Source organism: Pristiophorus japonicus, chromosome 14 (genome assembly GCF_044704955.1).
Source record: "Pristiophorus japonicus isolate sPriJap1 chromosome 14, sPriJap1.hap1, whole genome shotgun sequence".
Classification (NCBI taxonomy): domain Eukaryota; kingdom Metazoa; phylum Chordata; class Chondrichthyes; family Pristiophoridae; genus Pristiophorus; species Pristiophorus japonicus.
The window spans coordinates 178,990,949-179,006,525 of NC_091990.1; the positions used below are offsets into that span (position 1 = coordinate 178,990,949).

Here is a 15,577-nt window from a genome sequence, read left to right on the forward strand (position 1 = left end):
GAATCACAGTGAGCCTGATCCTGCGCTCACCTGGTATTGACATTTGCACTTTGTTGGAGGAGTTGTTCGTGATAGGGAGCGGGAACCTGTTTCAGTGTAGGAGTACAAATTTTAAAATTAAGAAGGGGAATATCAGCGAGAAACTTTTCATCCAATGGATAATAGAAAGGAAATTGTAATTCTCAAAAGATAAAAGCAGCAGTGAATTTGAAGATAAAATAGTTAAATAGATATTTTCTCAATATAGTCACTGAAGAGGATAATAGTAACCTGCTTTTTAATTTTTGTAGTACACCCAATATCCTAGAGAATTTTGAAGTCATTTTGGCCGAGGCTCTTGATGAGACAAATTAAGGCTAACCAATCCCCCAGGACTGATGGCATATTTTCTGGGGTGCTCAAGGAGACCATCTGTGGGATCCTCAGCATCATTGAAGGAATCCTGAGGTACTCGCGAGATTTAATTGAACTGGAAATCAGAACAATATAGTGCCTGTATTTTAAAATGGGAAACCAATCTAACCAGGCAACTCTAGGCCCATTTCCTAACATCAGCAACAGACAAAATAACAAAAATGATTTGAATGAGCAGGACAGAGCAGTACTGGTCTAGCAATCCTGTAATTCAATAAGAAATGGGCACCATGGATTTAGCAGGAAAGATACTGCCTGAAAAACATCTCCCCAGGACATTACTGTTAAAATAGATAGTGGACTCCTTTATGATCTCGTTTATTTGAACTTTCAGAAAGCTTTTGATAAAAGTTACGTGTGCAAAACTTTTATTAAAAGTAAAAGCCTCAGAAATTCGGGCTAGAAACTTGTACTGGGTAAGACTTTGGTTGCAAAATAGGAAGTGACTCATCATGAGAAGTGTAATGTTCAAATAAAGCAGGAGGGGAGAAGATTGTTGGCTGTTGAGAAGACTCTCTCAAGGGCCACTGCTTGGACTCGTGTTCTTTCTGGGTGTTGAAACCAAATGTCAGCTCGTCAAGTTTGCAGATATTGAAATGGAGAGTAGTAGTGATTTGGTAAAGGCCAAAGATTTACGGAAGGATTTAGATTAGTTAGGCACATGGGAGGACAAATAACAAATTATTTTCAACACCAAGCAAGGTACTGTATTCTGACATGTGTTGAAAAATGCACATTGCAATTGTGCAATGAATGAAATAGCACAGGGAGAGTTAGAGAGGGTCTGGACTAATTGTCGACTTGTCACTTTTAATGTCTAGACAATGTAGTGAAACGATTAAATAAGCTAACAGAATGCTGAGATAGACAGCCTGAGCAGTACAATACAAGGCAGCATATATGGTAATGTTACATCAGTGCACTGGCCAGACCACAGATGGAGATGGTGCTTAGTTCCAGTCAGCATTTCACAAAATATATAGGCATTGGAAAGGGTACAGAAAAAAACAAGGCTGGTCCTAAGTCTCAAGCAGTTGAGCTATTAGGAAAGATTAGAGATACTCAAGTTCTGAAACGCATAAAATTGGGTTAAGAGGCGATCTTGTCAAAATATATGAAATAATAAATGGTATTGATGAATCAAGCTAAGAATATTAGTTCAAAGTAAGCTAGGAAACTAGAACTAGAGGACATGCATTTAAATGAATGAAAAGTGGATATTAGGAGGAAGTGTATTACTCAGAATAAAATGTTTGAAATAATCTGCCAGACAGAGGAGTAGAGACAAAAATGTGAGGGACATTCAAAATGCAATTAGATGGAAAATGGGACATTTAGGGTAATAGCTGGTTGAGCTTTGGGCCAAATGACCATTTCTCATCTTTAACTTTTTTTGCATCCTTAAATACCATAAAGATCATTGGAATAAACAGTATTGATAGGTTTAAGCTGGAGAGAATCTGGATCAGTGTGGCTGAGATCAAAAGGGGTCAGACCTGTTGCGATTGAAAGGTGACACCTGGGAGGCCCTGGCCAAAGAGCGCCCTAAGTGGAGAAAGTGCATCCGGGAGGGCGCTGAGCACCTCGAGTCTCAATGTCGAGAGCATGCACAAATCAAGCGGAAGGAGCGTGCGGCATACTTGTCCCACCCACCCCTTCCCTCAACGACTATCTGTCCCACCTGTAACAGGGTCTGTGGCTCTCGTATTGGACTGTTCAGCCATCAAAAATCTCACTTCAGGAGTGGAAGCAAGTCTTCCTCGATTCCGAGGGACTGCCTATGATAATGATGATAGATGATAACTTGGCTCAATTTGTTAACTCTCTGTCAAAGAGACAGAAAATAGTAAGTGAAAGCCTTACTTCAGGAATTTAGTATATAATCCAGGCTGACATTTAATTGCAGTACTCTGGGAGTGCTGTATTGTTGGAAGTGTGATCTTTTGCATGAGACTTTAAACCAATGATGGTCTGTTCAGGTGGTTCCCAAAAGATCCTATCGCATTTTGAAGATGATCAGGGAGTTTTCTGATGTGATGACTGACATTGATCAACACCACCAAAAATGAATCAACTGTTGATTTATCTGATTTTGCTGTGCAAAGGCGTTTGCCAACATAAAAACAGTGCTCCTTCAAAAGTAATTCACTGGCTGTGAATCGCTTTGGAACATCCTGAGGATTGATGAGGAAGTCTGTAATTGCAAGTGTGTTCACTCTTTAATGATTTCCTATTCCTAAATGCTTTTCTGTTTGTACTCACCAAGGCATTGGCTGAACTACACCCATTTTATTTGTATTTTCTCCACCCCTGGTCAAACTGCATTAATTCGATCAGCAAGCAGCTCGCCCACATTTGTCGGGAGTGATTATTTGAAAATGAGTCTTTGGTCTCTCACTAACAGCAGCAGCGGTGCCTATATTCTATTGCAGTGGGTAAACAGGGACTTCAGTGGTATCAAATTGACCATTGTGATTAACGAGGAAAACACTTTGCAACCAGCAGTGTGTGTGTTCTCGCTGTGGCTATTCTTCCTTTGCACGAGAGTGATTGAGAGAGAAAAAACTCAACGGCTTTGATCCCTTCGGTTGGAACATTGTTTAATATTTTTGTTGAATAAGTGGAGCACCTCCAACACTCAAAGAGCAAGTGAAGAAAATAGTAAAACTCCAGGCCCCATAGTTTGAATTGATCTGTCATTTTTGATGTTTCGTCCATTTTTACTGTGGGGAAAGTGCGTGACCTCCAGTTAGTAACCAGGGTGTTGAGGTTGAAATCCGGAGTACTGTCTGCGGGATTGCAAGCACAGTCAATCACTCCATGGTGCCGTATGCTCGAATATGTTGCGTGTAGCAAGATATTATTTGGGATTACGGAGCTTGACAAATGAGTATACAAGCTTAAAAAAAGGTTACATTATTGCAGCTGATCTCGACAGCTTTGATCTCTCAATTTTCCATTTGTAGAAATTTGTAGAAGCTGACATTGTTTTAACAAGAAGCAATAGTTCTTTCTGCTGTGTTTTGACGATTTCCAACCAATTGATTCTGGTTTGTGCAAGACAATCATTGGCAAATCGGATATTGTGCTGTAATCAGCAGTGAGGTCATGTTGAAGAACGCACTGCTGGTTGACTTAAATTCCACTTGGAGAAAGCAGACTCTCCCTCCAATGGAGAAGAAGCTTCCATCTAGCAAATGCAAAAGTGAATGGAGAGTAATAATGGTCTTGGTAGAGAGATGTTCAAATGACGAGAAGATTGCAGATTTGATTTCCCTTTCCATACATGATATAAATGTTCATGGCAGTACATGACATTAAATCTATACCTTGTAACTATTTCTTTCATGTGAGAAAAGCCCCAAACTGCCGACTGTTTTACACCACCAAAAAGACATTATCTGGTCATGTGTCACATGCTGTTTGTGGGATCTTGTGTGAAGTATTAGTCTAAATTATGCGCACAAGTTTCTCGAGTGGGGCTTATACCCATAATCTTCCAAGTTAGGGTGAAAGTGCTATCATACTGACTCTTGGTTAAAGAATGAAAAAAGGCCATTCATCCCACTGAAGCTCATCCCACTAATATTCTAGCTGTCTCAGCATAGCATCCATCCATGCAGCTGTGCTCTGGGTATCTCCATTAACCTGCCTGGCAGATCATTGCAGACTTTTTTCACCCTTTGTGAGGAAATTCTTTGGTTTAAATTTATGTTTCAGTATTGAATACTTATAACCTGTGTACCTTATTTTTAAGACATTTAATATTCTATATTCTTCAAGATTCCCATTAACCATTTTCTCTCCCCAGGACTGACCTTTAAGAACCATTCCTCATAAGAACATAAGAAATAGGAACAGGAGTAGGCCATATGGCCCCTCGAGCCTGCTCCGTCATTCAATAATCTAATCACGGACTCTGCTGCACCTCTCTGCCCGCTCCCCATAACCACTTATCCCCTTATCATTTCAGAAACTGTCTATTTCTGTCTTAAATTTATTCAATGTCCCAGCTTCCACAGCTTTCTGAGGTAGCAAATTCCACAGATTTACAACCCTCAGAGAAGAAATTCCTTCTCATCTCAGTTTTAAATGGGTGGCCCCTTATTCTAAGATGATGCCCTCTAGTTCTAGTCTTACCCCATCAGTGGGAACATCCTCTCTGCAACCTTGTCAAGCCCCCCTCATAATCTTATACGTTTCAATAAGATCACCTCTCATTCTTCTGAATTCCAATGAGCAGAGGCCCAACCTACTCAACCTTTCCTCATAAGTCAACCCCCTCTTCTCCATAACTCATGTTCCTCACACTTAGGATCATTTGTGTGTTGTTCTGCCGCCTTATGCAATTCAGGATACTTGCATATGCCCGTTTTGACCAGAACTACACACATTGCACTGTGGGTTATGGTCTTTCCTCACACTAGCCATTTTGTATTGCCTTCCTGAATGAGATGTAATTTAAAACAAATTCAGAGCCAAATTGTATGCAGGTTCGTTCTGAGTCCACAACCACAATCTCATTTCTAATAAGACCCTTACAGACAAGAGAGAGGAAACTTGTATCCTATTAGCTTGCCTTGGATTTGAACCACGTGATGATTTGTTAACCATGAATCACAAGCATTTTTGTGCTTAAGTTATCACAATAACAATGTAGCAGGGTGAGTGCTTTCACGCAACACTCTAAAAGGCACATCACGAAACTTCTTAAAAATTATTCCCCTTCCAGTTTTCTCTCCTGTTCTTTCCCGAAGATTCTGATTTGGGCTATGTTGCCATGGGCACCAGCAGTCCTCTGGCACCTCATTTGTCCATTCTTCATCTGTATGTTTAGATGGTGAGCATTACCACCCTATGTCACCATGGGGAGCATTGCAGCTGAGCACAGAGTCTAATTCTCTCCATCATCATCATCATAGGCAGTCCCTCGGAATCGAGGAAGACTTGCTTCCACTCTAAGAATGAGTTCTTAGGTGGCTGAACACTCCAATACGAGAATCACAGTCCCTGTCACAGGTGGGACAGCCAGTCTTTGAGGGAAAGGGTGGGTGGGGAGTCTGGTTTGCCGCACGCTCTTTCCGCTGCCTGCGCTTGATTTCTGCACGCTCTCGGCGATGAGACTTGAGGTGCTCAGCGCCCTCCCGGATACACTTCCTTCACTTAGGGCGGTCTTTAGCCAGCAACCCCCAGGTGTCAGTGGGGATGTTGCACTTTATCAGGGAGGCTTTGAGAGTGTCTTTGTAACGTTTCCTCTTTCCACCTTTGGCTCGTTTGACGTGAAGGCGTTCCGAGTGGAGCGTTTGCTTTGGGAGTCTTGTGTTTTCTCTCCATATTCAATTCAAAACCCAATTCCAGCCAGAGCTCATTTGACAATGATCAGGAATTGATTTTTCTCCTTCCCTAGCTCAAGGGTACCAAAGGGCAATTGACCAATGACTGAACCCGAGTAGATCTTGGTCTGTGTGGCATAGTTATACACTAGATACTAATTGAGCCACTGGGGGCTATGGCCAGGGGGCATTAGGTCATGCACTTGCTCTGGTGTAAGGGACTTTGGCTGGCACTTGGTGGCTTTTGGGGAGAACTACCCTCTGTGGTTTCTGAAGTCAAAATGGATTGAGTTACAATTTGCGAAGTCAGTTAGAACTTGGGCTGGGCGGTTCCAAGTACACACTCCACAGAAAATTCAGGGTGTGGCTTATCCTCAAGGGGAGCAATTAGCAATAGGTGCAGTAAAATTGAAGAGCCAATCAGAGACAAGGGCAGTACAAATAGACGCATCCACATTTATACAGCACCTTCACCATTGTCCCAAGGTGTCTCACAGAAGCATCATCAGACAAAAATGGACACTGAGCCAAAGGAGGAGACCTTAGGACAGGTGACCAAACACTTAATGAAAGCGATGTTTTAAGAAGGAGATAGGGGTGAAGACTGAAGAGGTTTGGGGAGGGAATTCCAGAGCTTTGAGCCTTGATGAGCGAAGGCACGGTTAGCAATGGTAGGGTGAAGGAAGTGGGCGATGCACAAGAGGCTAGATTTGGAGGAAAGCAGAGTTCTCAGTGGACCATAGGGCTAGAGAAGGTTGCAACGATAGGGATGGGCAAGACCATGGGAGTATTTTAACATGATGGTAAGAATTTTAAAATTCACGCATTGGTGGACTAGGACCCAATGGAGCTCAATGAACACGGGTGATGAGTGAACTTATCTCTGCAACCTTCGAGATATCTACATTCCTCCAATTCTGGCCTCTTGTGCATCCTCGATTTTAATTGGTCCACCATTGGGCCCTCAGCTGCCGAGATCTGAAGCTCTGAAATTCCCTCCCTAAACCTCTCTGCCTCACTTTCCTCCTTTAAGATGCTCCTTAAAATCGACCTCTTTGACCAAGCTTTTGATCATCTACCCTAACATCTGATGTGGCTCGGTGTCAAACTTTGATAATGCTACTGTGAAGCACCTTGGGACATTTGACGATGTTAAAGGCACTATATAAATGCAAGTTGTTGGTGGTGTTGAATGGGACTTGGTGCAAGTTAGGATACGGACTCAAGTTTATTGAGGGTGGAAGATGGGAGGCCATCCAAAAGAGCTCAGTCCTTCGTCTATGCCACTCTGGAGAAAGCTGGTGGGTCACTTGGCTATATGATTCAATATGTCCTGATTGCTTTATCTTCTTTCCCTATGGCATTTACCTCACTTCTGCTTAGTGCTTCCTGCAGATTGGACAGCCAAGGTAGCGAATCGAGCTGGTGTGGTTCATGTATACACCAACATGTGCATATATAACATATTACATACCTTACCAAACTCAGTCACTGAATGTATGGTCTGCATATTGACCTTATCTTTTGGTGTGATCCAATCACAATTTAACACTTTGGGCTGAATTTTTGCCACCATTCTGCACCGTTTTGTTTAGCCTACGCTGTTTTTTTTTGGAGCAGACTAAAATCTGCAAGTTTCGCCAAAGTTTCTGCGCCATTCTAAAGTAGGTACGTCCGATTTTTTTTTTTTTACATCACTGGGGGCGGTATCTGCCGGGTGCGCCATTTCTGGCGAGTTTGGCCAAGTAAGATCTCTTTTCTAAAACGGTGTACTGCACCCTTCTGAAAAACCTTCCCTACGCTTAAGGAAATCGGCGCAGGAAAGAGAAAGTCGGCGGAGAGAAGCCGCCATTGTTTCAGCGGGGGTGGTGCAGGGTCCTTTTGGCCTGGGATAGGTGCAAGCCAGTGCAGAGTCCTTTTGGCCTGGGATGGCAGCCGGCTGGTGGTGGTGGGTCGGGGGTGCTTTTGGCCCGCGATTGTACCGGCACCCGCACTGTGGAGGCGGAAAAAATATCGATAACTGCTAAAATGGAATAAAGGAATTTCATATTGTTTCGTATATTGAGATTTCAGTCTGTTGCCCCAAGACTCACTTAGTGACCTATTTTACAAAGGGGGGAAATGCTTTATTTGTGCCTCAGCTCTTCAGAGCATCCCTTGTTACCCTGGCAACCTCAGTTTTTCGGCACAGAGCTCAAGGACATCTGCACCGCTCCAGAATGAAAAATTATTCCGGCGAAACGTGGAACTTTTTTTTGGCGCAGTTGGGCCACTAAAAAAAAATCGGACGTACCTCTACAACTGCGTCAAAAAAAATCCATTTGGAATTTTGGGCCCATTCTTTGTTCTGCTCCAATTGTGTTGGAGCGTGATTTCTACATTTTGGCCCCCATTGCAGGCCAAGTTAAATGGTTAAATTGAGGATAGCTTTCAGCTGCATTAAATCTTTTCCACTTAAACTAACAGCTCTTAATTAATAGATCTTAAGATGTGCAAATGAAACAAACTACCTGAGTCATTAAAAGTACAAAAGATAAATGATTAAAAGTTGCTGCACTAATGATACAGGCCATGATTCCATTTAAACAGCACAGTTATATTGTGCAAACTGCTCATTATACCACCTTCCACAGTTTTTTTTTTTAATTTCAAAATATACTTTATTCATAAAAAAATCTGTACAGTACATTCAGAGGCATTTCAGTACATTTAGCTGCGGTCAGCAATCCCATACAATACATCTGGGTGCTGACGGCAGTTCCGTTCGTTACATTTCTTGTTTTTTCAGTTCAAGTGAAATTCGGTGCAATAAACGGGATACATTGTGGTACATTCACACAAATTATGTTTCATGTGTTACAATACAGTGCCCGGAATGGGTGACGGTACATTTACATTTTGCTTTTCAAACATGCATTTCGTAACACCTTCCACAGTTGGATACTCTTAACTTGTCTTTAACATTTCCTTTTTCCATAAATCAGGGGAAGTAGAATTCTTCTGTTCACCACTTATATGGGCCCAAGTTTCCACATTATTTGCGCCTGATTTTTAGAAGCAACTGGTGGAGAACGGACTATCTGAGAAATCGCAATTCTCCACATTTTTTTTTCTGCAGTTCTAGTGAGGTAGAACAGTTCTACTTTAGAACAGAATTTTTTCTTCAAAAGAGGGCGTGTCCGGCCACTGACGCCTGATTTCAAAGTTTCCACAGTGAAAACGTACTCCAAACTAAAGTAGAATGGAGCAAGTGAAGATTTTTGTAGAAATGAAAAAACCTGTTCTACACATTAAAAAATCAGGCGCAGGTTACAAATTAGACGTCCAGAACGAGGTGGGGGGGAAGGAAACTCATTAAATTCTACAATCAATCCTTATTTATACTTCTACAAATATTATACAAATAAATCCAACCTGAATAAACATTTATAAGCAAAGAAAAGATTAAATAAACCATCTTCCTACCTGTGTGAAAGTGCTTCAGCCATCGTTCGAAGGAAACCGCCGTTTGTTGCCGCGCAGGGGAGGGAGGGGAAGGAGACAGCGGCTTGTTGCCGTGGAAGGAGGGGAGGGAGGGGAAGGAGACAGCGGCTTGTTGCCGCGGAGGGGAGGGAGGGGAAGGAGACGGTGAGAAGGGAAGCCTCAGTGCTGATGTGCTGATGGCAATGTGGTTTTATTAACAAATGTTCAAAAATTAAACAACTACAAAGAACTACAAAAATGGCCAAGTGCCAATGTTTTCTTCACACTGAGCATGCGCGAACGCTCCAACGCGCATGCGCAGCGTTGCCGGCAGGAAAAAAACTAATTTAAATAGTACCCGCCCCCTCCCACTTACAAAATCGGCGCGAGTGTAGGTTCCGCCCCCCTGGGCGCCGCGCCAAACAGACAAGGAGCTGCAGAACGCTCCAGAATAGCGCGTTTTTTTCTGGCGCCGTTTTAGGCGCGAAAAACGGGCGCCCAGCTCGGAGGGGCGCCCGTTTTTTATCCTGTGGAAACTTGGGCCCCTCATCACTACAAACTTAGTGAAATTGCATGTTCATTCTTTCTGAATTTTACTGATACATCGTTCCCCCAGATTTTGAATAGATCTGTATAATTGCACTACAGCACCGAGGTGTCTATTGTCTAGATTAAAGTTGCACTGTAGATTTCAGTTCACAAAGCAAACATGAATTAGCATATGAACAAATTTATAGATTTTTATGATGAACTACGGATTGTTAACAGGTTTATTGGGTGTGAAGTGAATAGTGACTGTGTCGTGACTTCTGCATTGGAAGAACTTCTCTCCCCTCCGATCCCCCCCCCCGTGTCTCTCCCTTCGCTCAGAGGAGAGTGTGCTACCCACTGAGCCACAGCTGACACTACTTTTACAGTCTGTTTTGATGTCTTGCACTAGTTTACACTCGTATTCTATCTTACCTTTTATTAAATCAATGTCTTGGTCTTCCTTTGCTGAATTCTAAAATCTTCCCAATCCTCAGGCTTACTGATCTTTTTGGCAACACTACAAGCCTCTTCCTTTGATCTAATACTATCTTTAACTTCTCTTGTTAACCACAGTTGGACCACATTTCCTGTGGTGTTTTTGCGCCTTAAAGGAATGTATGTTTGTTGTAAATTATTTATTAATTCTTTACATGTGAGCTGTTGCTCATCTACCATCATATCTTTTAATGTAGTTTCCCCAGTCTACCTTAGCCAACTCGCCCTCATACCTACGTAGTTTACTTTGTTTAGATTTAAGATGCTAGTTTCGGATTGAACTAAATAACTTTCAAACTTCATATAAAATTCTACCTTATTATGGTCATTCTTCCCTAAAGGCCTCTTCACTACAAGGTTATTAATTAACCCTTTCTTATTGCACAATACTAGGTCTAAAATAGTCTGTTCCCTAATTGGTTCTTCAGCATACTGATCTAGAAAACCATCTTATGTACATTCCATGGATTTGTCCTCCACACTATTACTGCATATTTAGTTTGCCCAGTCTATATGTAGATTAAATTCTTTCATGATTGCTCTATTACCCTTGTGACATGCACCTCTAATTTCCTGATTTATATCTGCCCTACATTACAACTATAGTTTGGGGCCGATAAACAACTCCCACCAATGTTTTCTGCCCCTTGCTGTTTCTTAGCTCCACCCAAACAGATTCTACTTCTTGATTTTCCAAGGTAAGTTCCTTTCTCTCTCCTGTCTTTTTCCCATCGTTTATTATCAGGGCTACCCCTCCTCCTTTTGCATTGTGCCTATCTCTTCTAAAAATTAAGTATCCTGGAATATTTAGTTTTCAATCATGGTCACTTTGCAACCATGTCTCCTTACTGGCTATTAGATCAAACCTATTCATTTCTATCTGCGCCATTAATTCATCTATGTTATTGCAAATGCTTCACGCATTCCAATATAGTGCCTTTAGCTTTGACTTTTTTTCTACTTTACCCTGATGTCACCTTTGTCACTGATTCCCTATTATCTTTGGGCATTCTCTCAAAGATAATAGGGCATCTTTCTCTGTCTCTTCCTGACCCACTATACTTATTTTTACCAAAACCTCTGCTCTGCTCTAGAGCCTTGACATTTCTCTTGCTGCTTTTAAATTTACTCTTTCCTGAATCTTGCCACCTTCCCCCCCACCCCACGCCCTTCATTAGTTTAAAGCCCTTTCTACTGGCCTAGTTATTCGATTCACCAAGACACTGGACTGAGCCCAGTTTAAGTGGAGCCCATTCCAATGGAACAGCTCCCTCTTTCCCCAGAACTGGTGCCCCACAAAACAAAATCCCTGTCTCCCACACCACTCTTTAACCCACATCTTTAACCTACTAATCTGCTTATCTCAAACTCTTTCAGCAGAACTTATTCCTAGTTCTACCAATATCGCTGGTTCCTACGTGGACCACAATAACTGGATCCTCCCTCCCACTTCAAGTTCTTCTCCAAACGCGAGGAGTTGTCTTTGACTTTAGCACTGGGCAGGCAGCACAACTTTCAGAACTTCCCTCTTCTCCAAATTCCCACTCTTTCCAAATTCCCAAATAAAACACTCTGTTTAAGTAACTCAGTTTAAGACCTCTCTGTGTACACCGCACATTAAGATAGAAGAATGTGTGTCTTTTTTGAAAAAAACTTCACATGCGAACACCAAGGTGATGTTTTCCATGAGTTTCATGCCATTGGACTGGAAAGTCTTTGCCAAGCATGTTTTTAATGAAGACAGTGCCTGTAAGTATCGCTGTAAGCATATTTAGGATTTACATTATCTGGTTTTAAAAAAACAATGAATCGCCAGAGTGCACTAACTCAGCGACCTTCAGTTAATGTCCTTAATACAACATCTGTTCAGGAGTTTTACAGCAATCCATGCATTGTATCAGGCTGATTTGAATTACTATTCAGTGTAACTTGTCTGTGGTAATGTGGTTTGGTAATGTGTTCGGAATAAAAAAAGAACTGAATGTGCTTGTGCTTTTCTGGTGGATTCCCCTTTTTAATGTACGGCCAGTGCTTAACTTCACAACTTGTTTGGGATGCTTTGTGTTATATATGTAAACTTGTATATACGTTGTACAGCCACCAGAGGGCTCAGCCCCTGGAGTCCCAAGGGATCCCATAAGGAGGCCTCAGGCTGGAGAGGTACTCTGGAGACCTGCAATAAAAGACCACGGTCACACTTTACTTTGAGCTCACAGTATCCAGTCAGACTCTTTATTCATACATAACAACTGACGATGAGATACAGATGACGAATCCAACGATGCAGAGAACAGTGGGCATCCTGGAGAAATTCTCGGTTGGAGATGATTGGGGAAACCTTCGTGGAGCGACTCGACCAATACTTCGTGATCAACGAGCTGGAAGGAGAAGTGAACGCTGCCAAACGAAGGGAAATCCTCCTCACCGTCTGTAGGGCACCAACGTATGGCCTCATGAAAAATCTGCTTGCACCTGCGAAACCCACAGACCGAGAAATCGTACGACGAGTTGTGCACACTTGTCCGGGAGCATCTGAACCCGAAGGAAAGTGTTCTGATGGCGAGGTACCAGTTCTACACCTACAAAAGGCCTGAAGGCCAGGAAGTGGCAAGTTATGTCGCCGAGCTAAGACGCCTTGCAGGACATTGCGAATTTGAAGGACATTTGGAGCACGTGCTCAGAGACTTTCGTACTTGGCATTGGCCATGAAACCATACTTCGCAAACTTTTGACTGCAAGGCCATAGCGATAGCCCAGGCGTTCATTCCCACCAGTGACAATACTAAGCAAATCTCTCAGCACACGAGTGCTGCTACAAGTATTGTGAACAAAGTGATGATGTTTTCAAATTGCAACGTACAAGACAGGCCCCACATGCCGATGGTTGCATATCCGCAGATGTCTGAGTCCGCCATCAAGGGTGATGAATGCAAGGTCATTAACACCTTGTTGGCACTGCGGGGATGATCATCGTTTCCATTCATGCCGCTTCAAAAGGAAAGGGCTGTGGAACAATGGGACACCTCCAACGTATGTGCAGGTGAGCTGCAAATCCTGTTAATCCTGCAGACCACCATGTTGCAGAGGAGGACAGATCCACGGTGGATCACGATGAACCAGAGCCTCAGACCGAGGAGGCAGAGGTATATGGGGTGCACACATTGACCACAAAGTGTCCCCCGATAATGCTGAAGGTTGAATTAAATGGACTCCCGGTGTCAATGGAGCTGGACACAGGCACGAGCCAGTCCATTATGAGCAAAAAGACTTTCGAAAAATTGTGGTGCAGCAAGCCTCAAGGCCAGCCTTGACTCCCATTCGCATGAAACAGAGAACTTACACAAAGGAACTGATTCCCGTAATCGGCAGTGCTACTATAAAGGTCTCCTGCGATGGAGCAGTGCACAAGCTACCACTCTGGGTGGTATCGGGCGATGGTCCCACGCTGCTCGGCAGGAGCTGGCTGGGAAAGATACGCTGGAACTGAGACAACGTCCGTGCACTATCGCCCGCTGACGACACTTCGTGTGCCCAGGTCTTAAACAAATTTCCTTCGCTGTTCGAATCAGGCATCGGGAAGTTCCAAGGAGCAAAAGTGCAGATCCACCTAATTCCGGACATGCGACCCATCCATCACAAGGCGAGAGCAGGACCGCACATGATGAGAGAAAGGGTAGAGATCGAGCTAGACCGGCTGCAAAGAGAGGGCATCATTTCGGCGATCGAATTCAATGAGTGGGCCAATCCAATTGTTCCAGTCCTCAAAGGAGATGGCACCGTCAAAATCTGTGGTGATTACAAAGCAACTGTCAATCGTTTCTCCCTGTAGGATCAATACTCACTACCAAAGGCCGACGACCTTTTTGCTACGCTGGCGGGAGGAAAGATGTTCACGAAGCTGGACTTGACCTCGGCCTACATGACGCAGGAGCTGGAGGAATCATCGAAGGGCCTCACCTGCATCAACACGCACAAAGGTCTCTTCATTTATAACAGATGCCTGTTTGGAATTCGATCAGCCGTGGCGATATTCCAGAGAAACATGGAAAGCTTACTGAAATCGGTCCCATGCACGGTGGTTTTCCAGGACGACATCTTGTTTACAGGTCTGGACACAGTCGAGCATCTGCAGAACCTGGAGGAGGTTCTTAGTTGACTCAACCGTGTGGGGCTCAGGTTAAAACGCTCGAAGTGCGTTTTCCTCGTGCCTGAAGTGGAGTTCCTGGGGAGGAGAATTGCGGCGGATGGCATCAGGCCCACGATTCGAAGACTGAGGCAATCGAGAAAGTGCCGAGGCCACAGAACGTGACGGAGCTGCGGTCGTTTCTAGGACTCCTGAACTACTTTGGTAACTTCATACCAGGTCTCAGCACACTGTTAGAACCACTGCACGCCTTACTGCGTAAAGAAGACGAATGGGTATGGGGCAAAAGCCAAGAAAATGCCTTTGTAAAAGCTAGAAAATTGTTATGCTCAAATAAATTGCTTGTGTTGTATGATCCATGTAAGCGTTTGGTACGAACGTGATGAGTTGTCGTATGGAGTCGGGTGTGCATTGGAACAAGCTCATGATTCTGGGAAATTGCAACTGGTTGCTTATGCATCCAGAAGTCTGTCTAAGGCTGAGAGAGCCTACAGCATGATTGAAAAAGAAGCTTTAGCGTGTGTCTGTGGGGTAAAGAAAAAGCATCAATATCTGTTTGGGCTAAAATTTGAATTGGAAACTCACCATAAGCCACTAATATCCCTGGGGATATATCCGAGAGTAAGGGGATAAATACTCATGCGCGGCCCGCATCCAGAGATGGGCGATCACGTTGTCCTCATATAACTATGCCACAGGCCAGGTACAGAAAACTGTGCCGATGCTCTCAGTAGGCTGCCATTGCCCACCGCGGGGTTGAAAATGGCACAGCCCGCAGATTTAGTCATGCGTATGGAAGCATTCGAGAGTGAGCAATCACCTGTCACAGCCCGACAGATTAGAACCTGGACGAGCCAGGACTCCTTACTGTCCCGAGTAAAAAATTGTGTGCTTCACGGGAGCTGGTCCAGTGTCCCAGTGGAAATGCAGGAAGAGATAAAGCCGTTCCAGCGGCGCAAAGATGAAATGTCTATACAGGCAGACTGCCTTCTGTGGGGCAATCGGGTAGTGGTCCCCAAGAAGGGCAGATACACCTTCATCAGTGACCTCCACAGAACCCACCCAGGCATCGTAATGATGAAAGCGATAGCCAGATCCCACGTGTGGTGTCCTGGTATCGATGCGGACTTAGAGTCCAGCGTGCACAGATGTAACACATGCTCGCAGTTAAACGATGCACCCAGGGAGGCCCTCTAAA

General features: G+C 43.7%; 1 protein-coding gene across 4 annotated transcripts in view; it reads left to right on the top strand.

Moving 5' to 3' along the window:
* plekha7b (pleckstrin homology domain containing, family A member 7b) overlaps positions 1 to 15,577 on the top strand; it is a 612,799-nt gene that overhangs the window by 340,128 nt on the left and 257,094 nt on the right. The gene's annotated exons all lie outside the window — the stretch shown is intronic.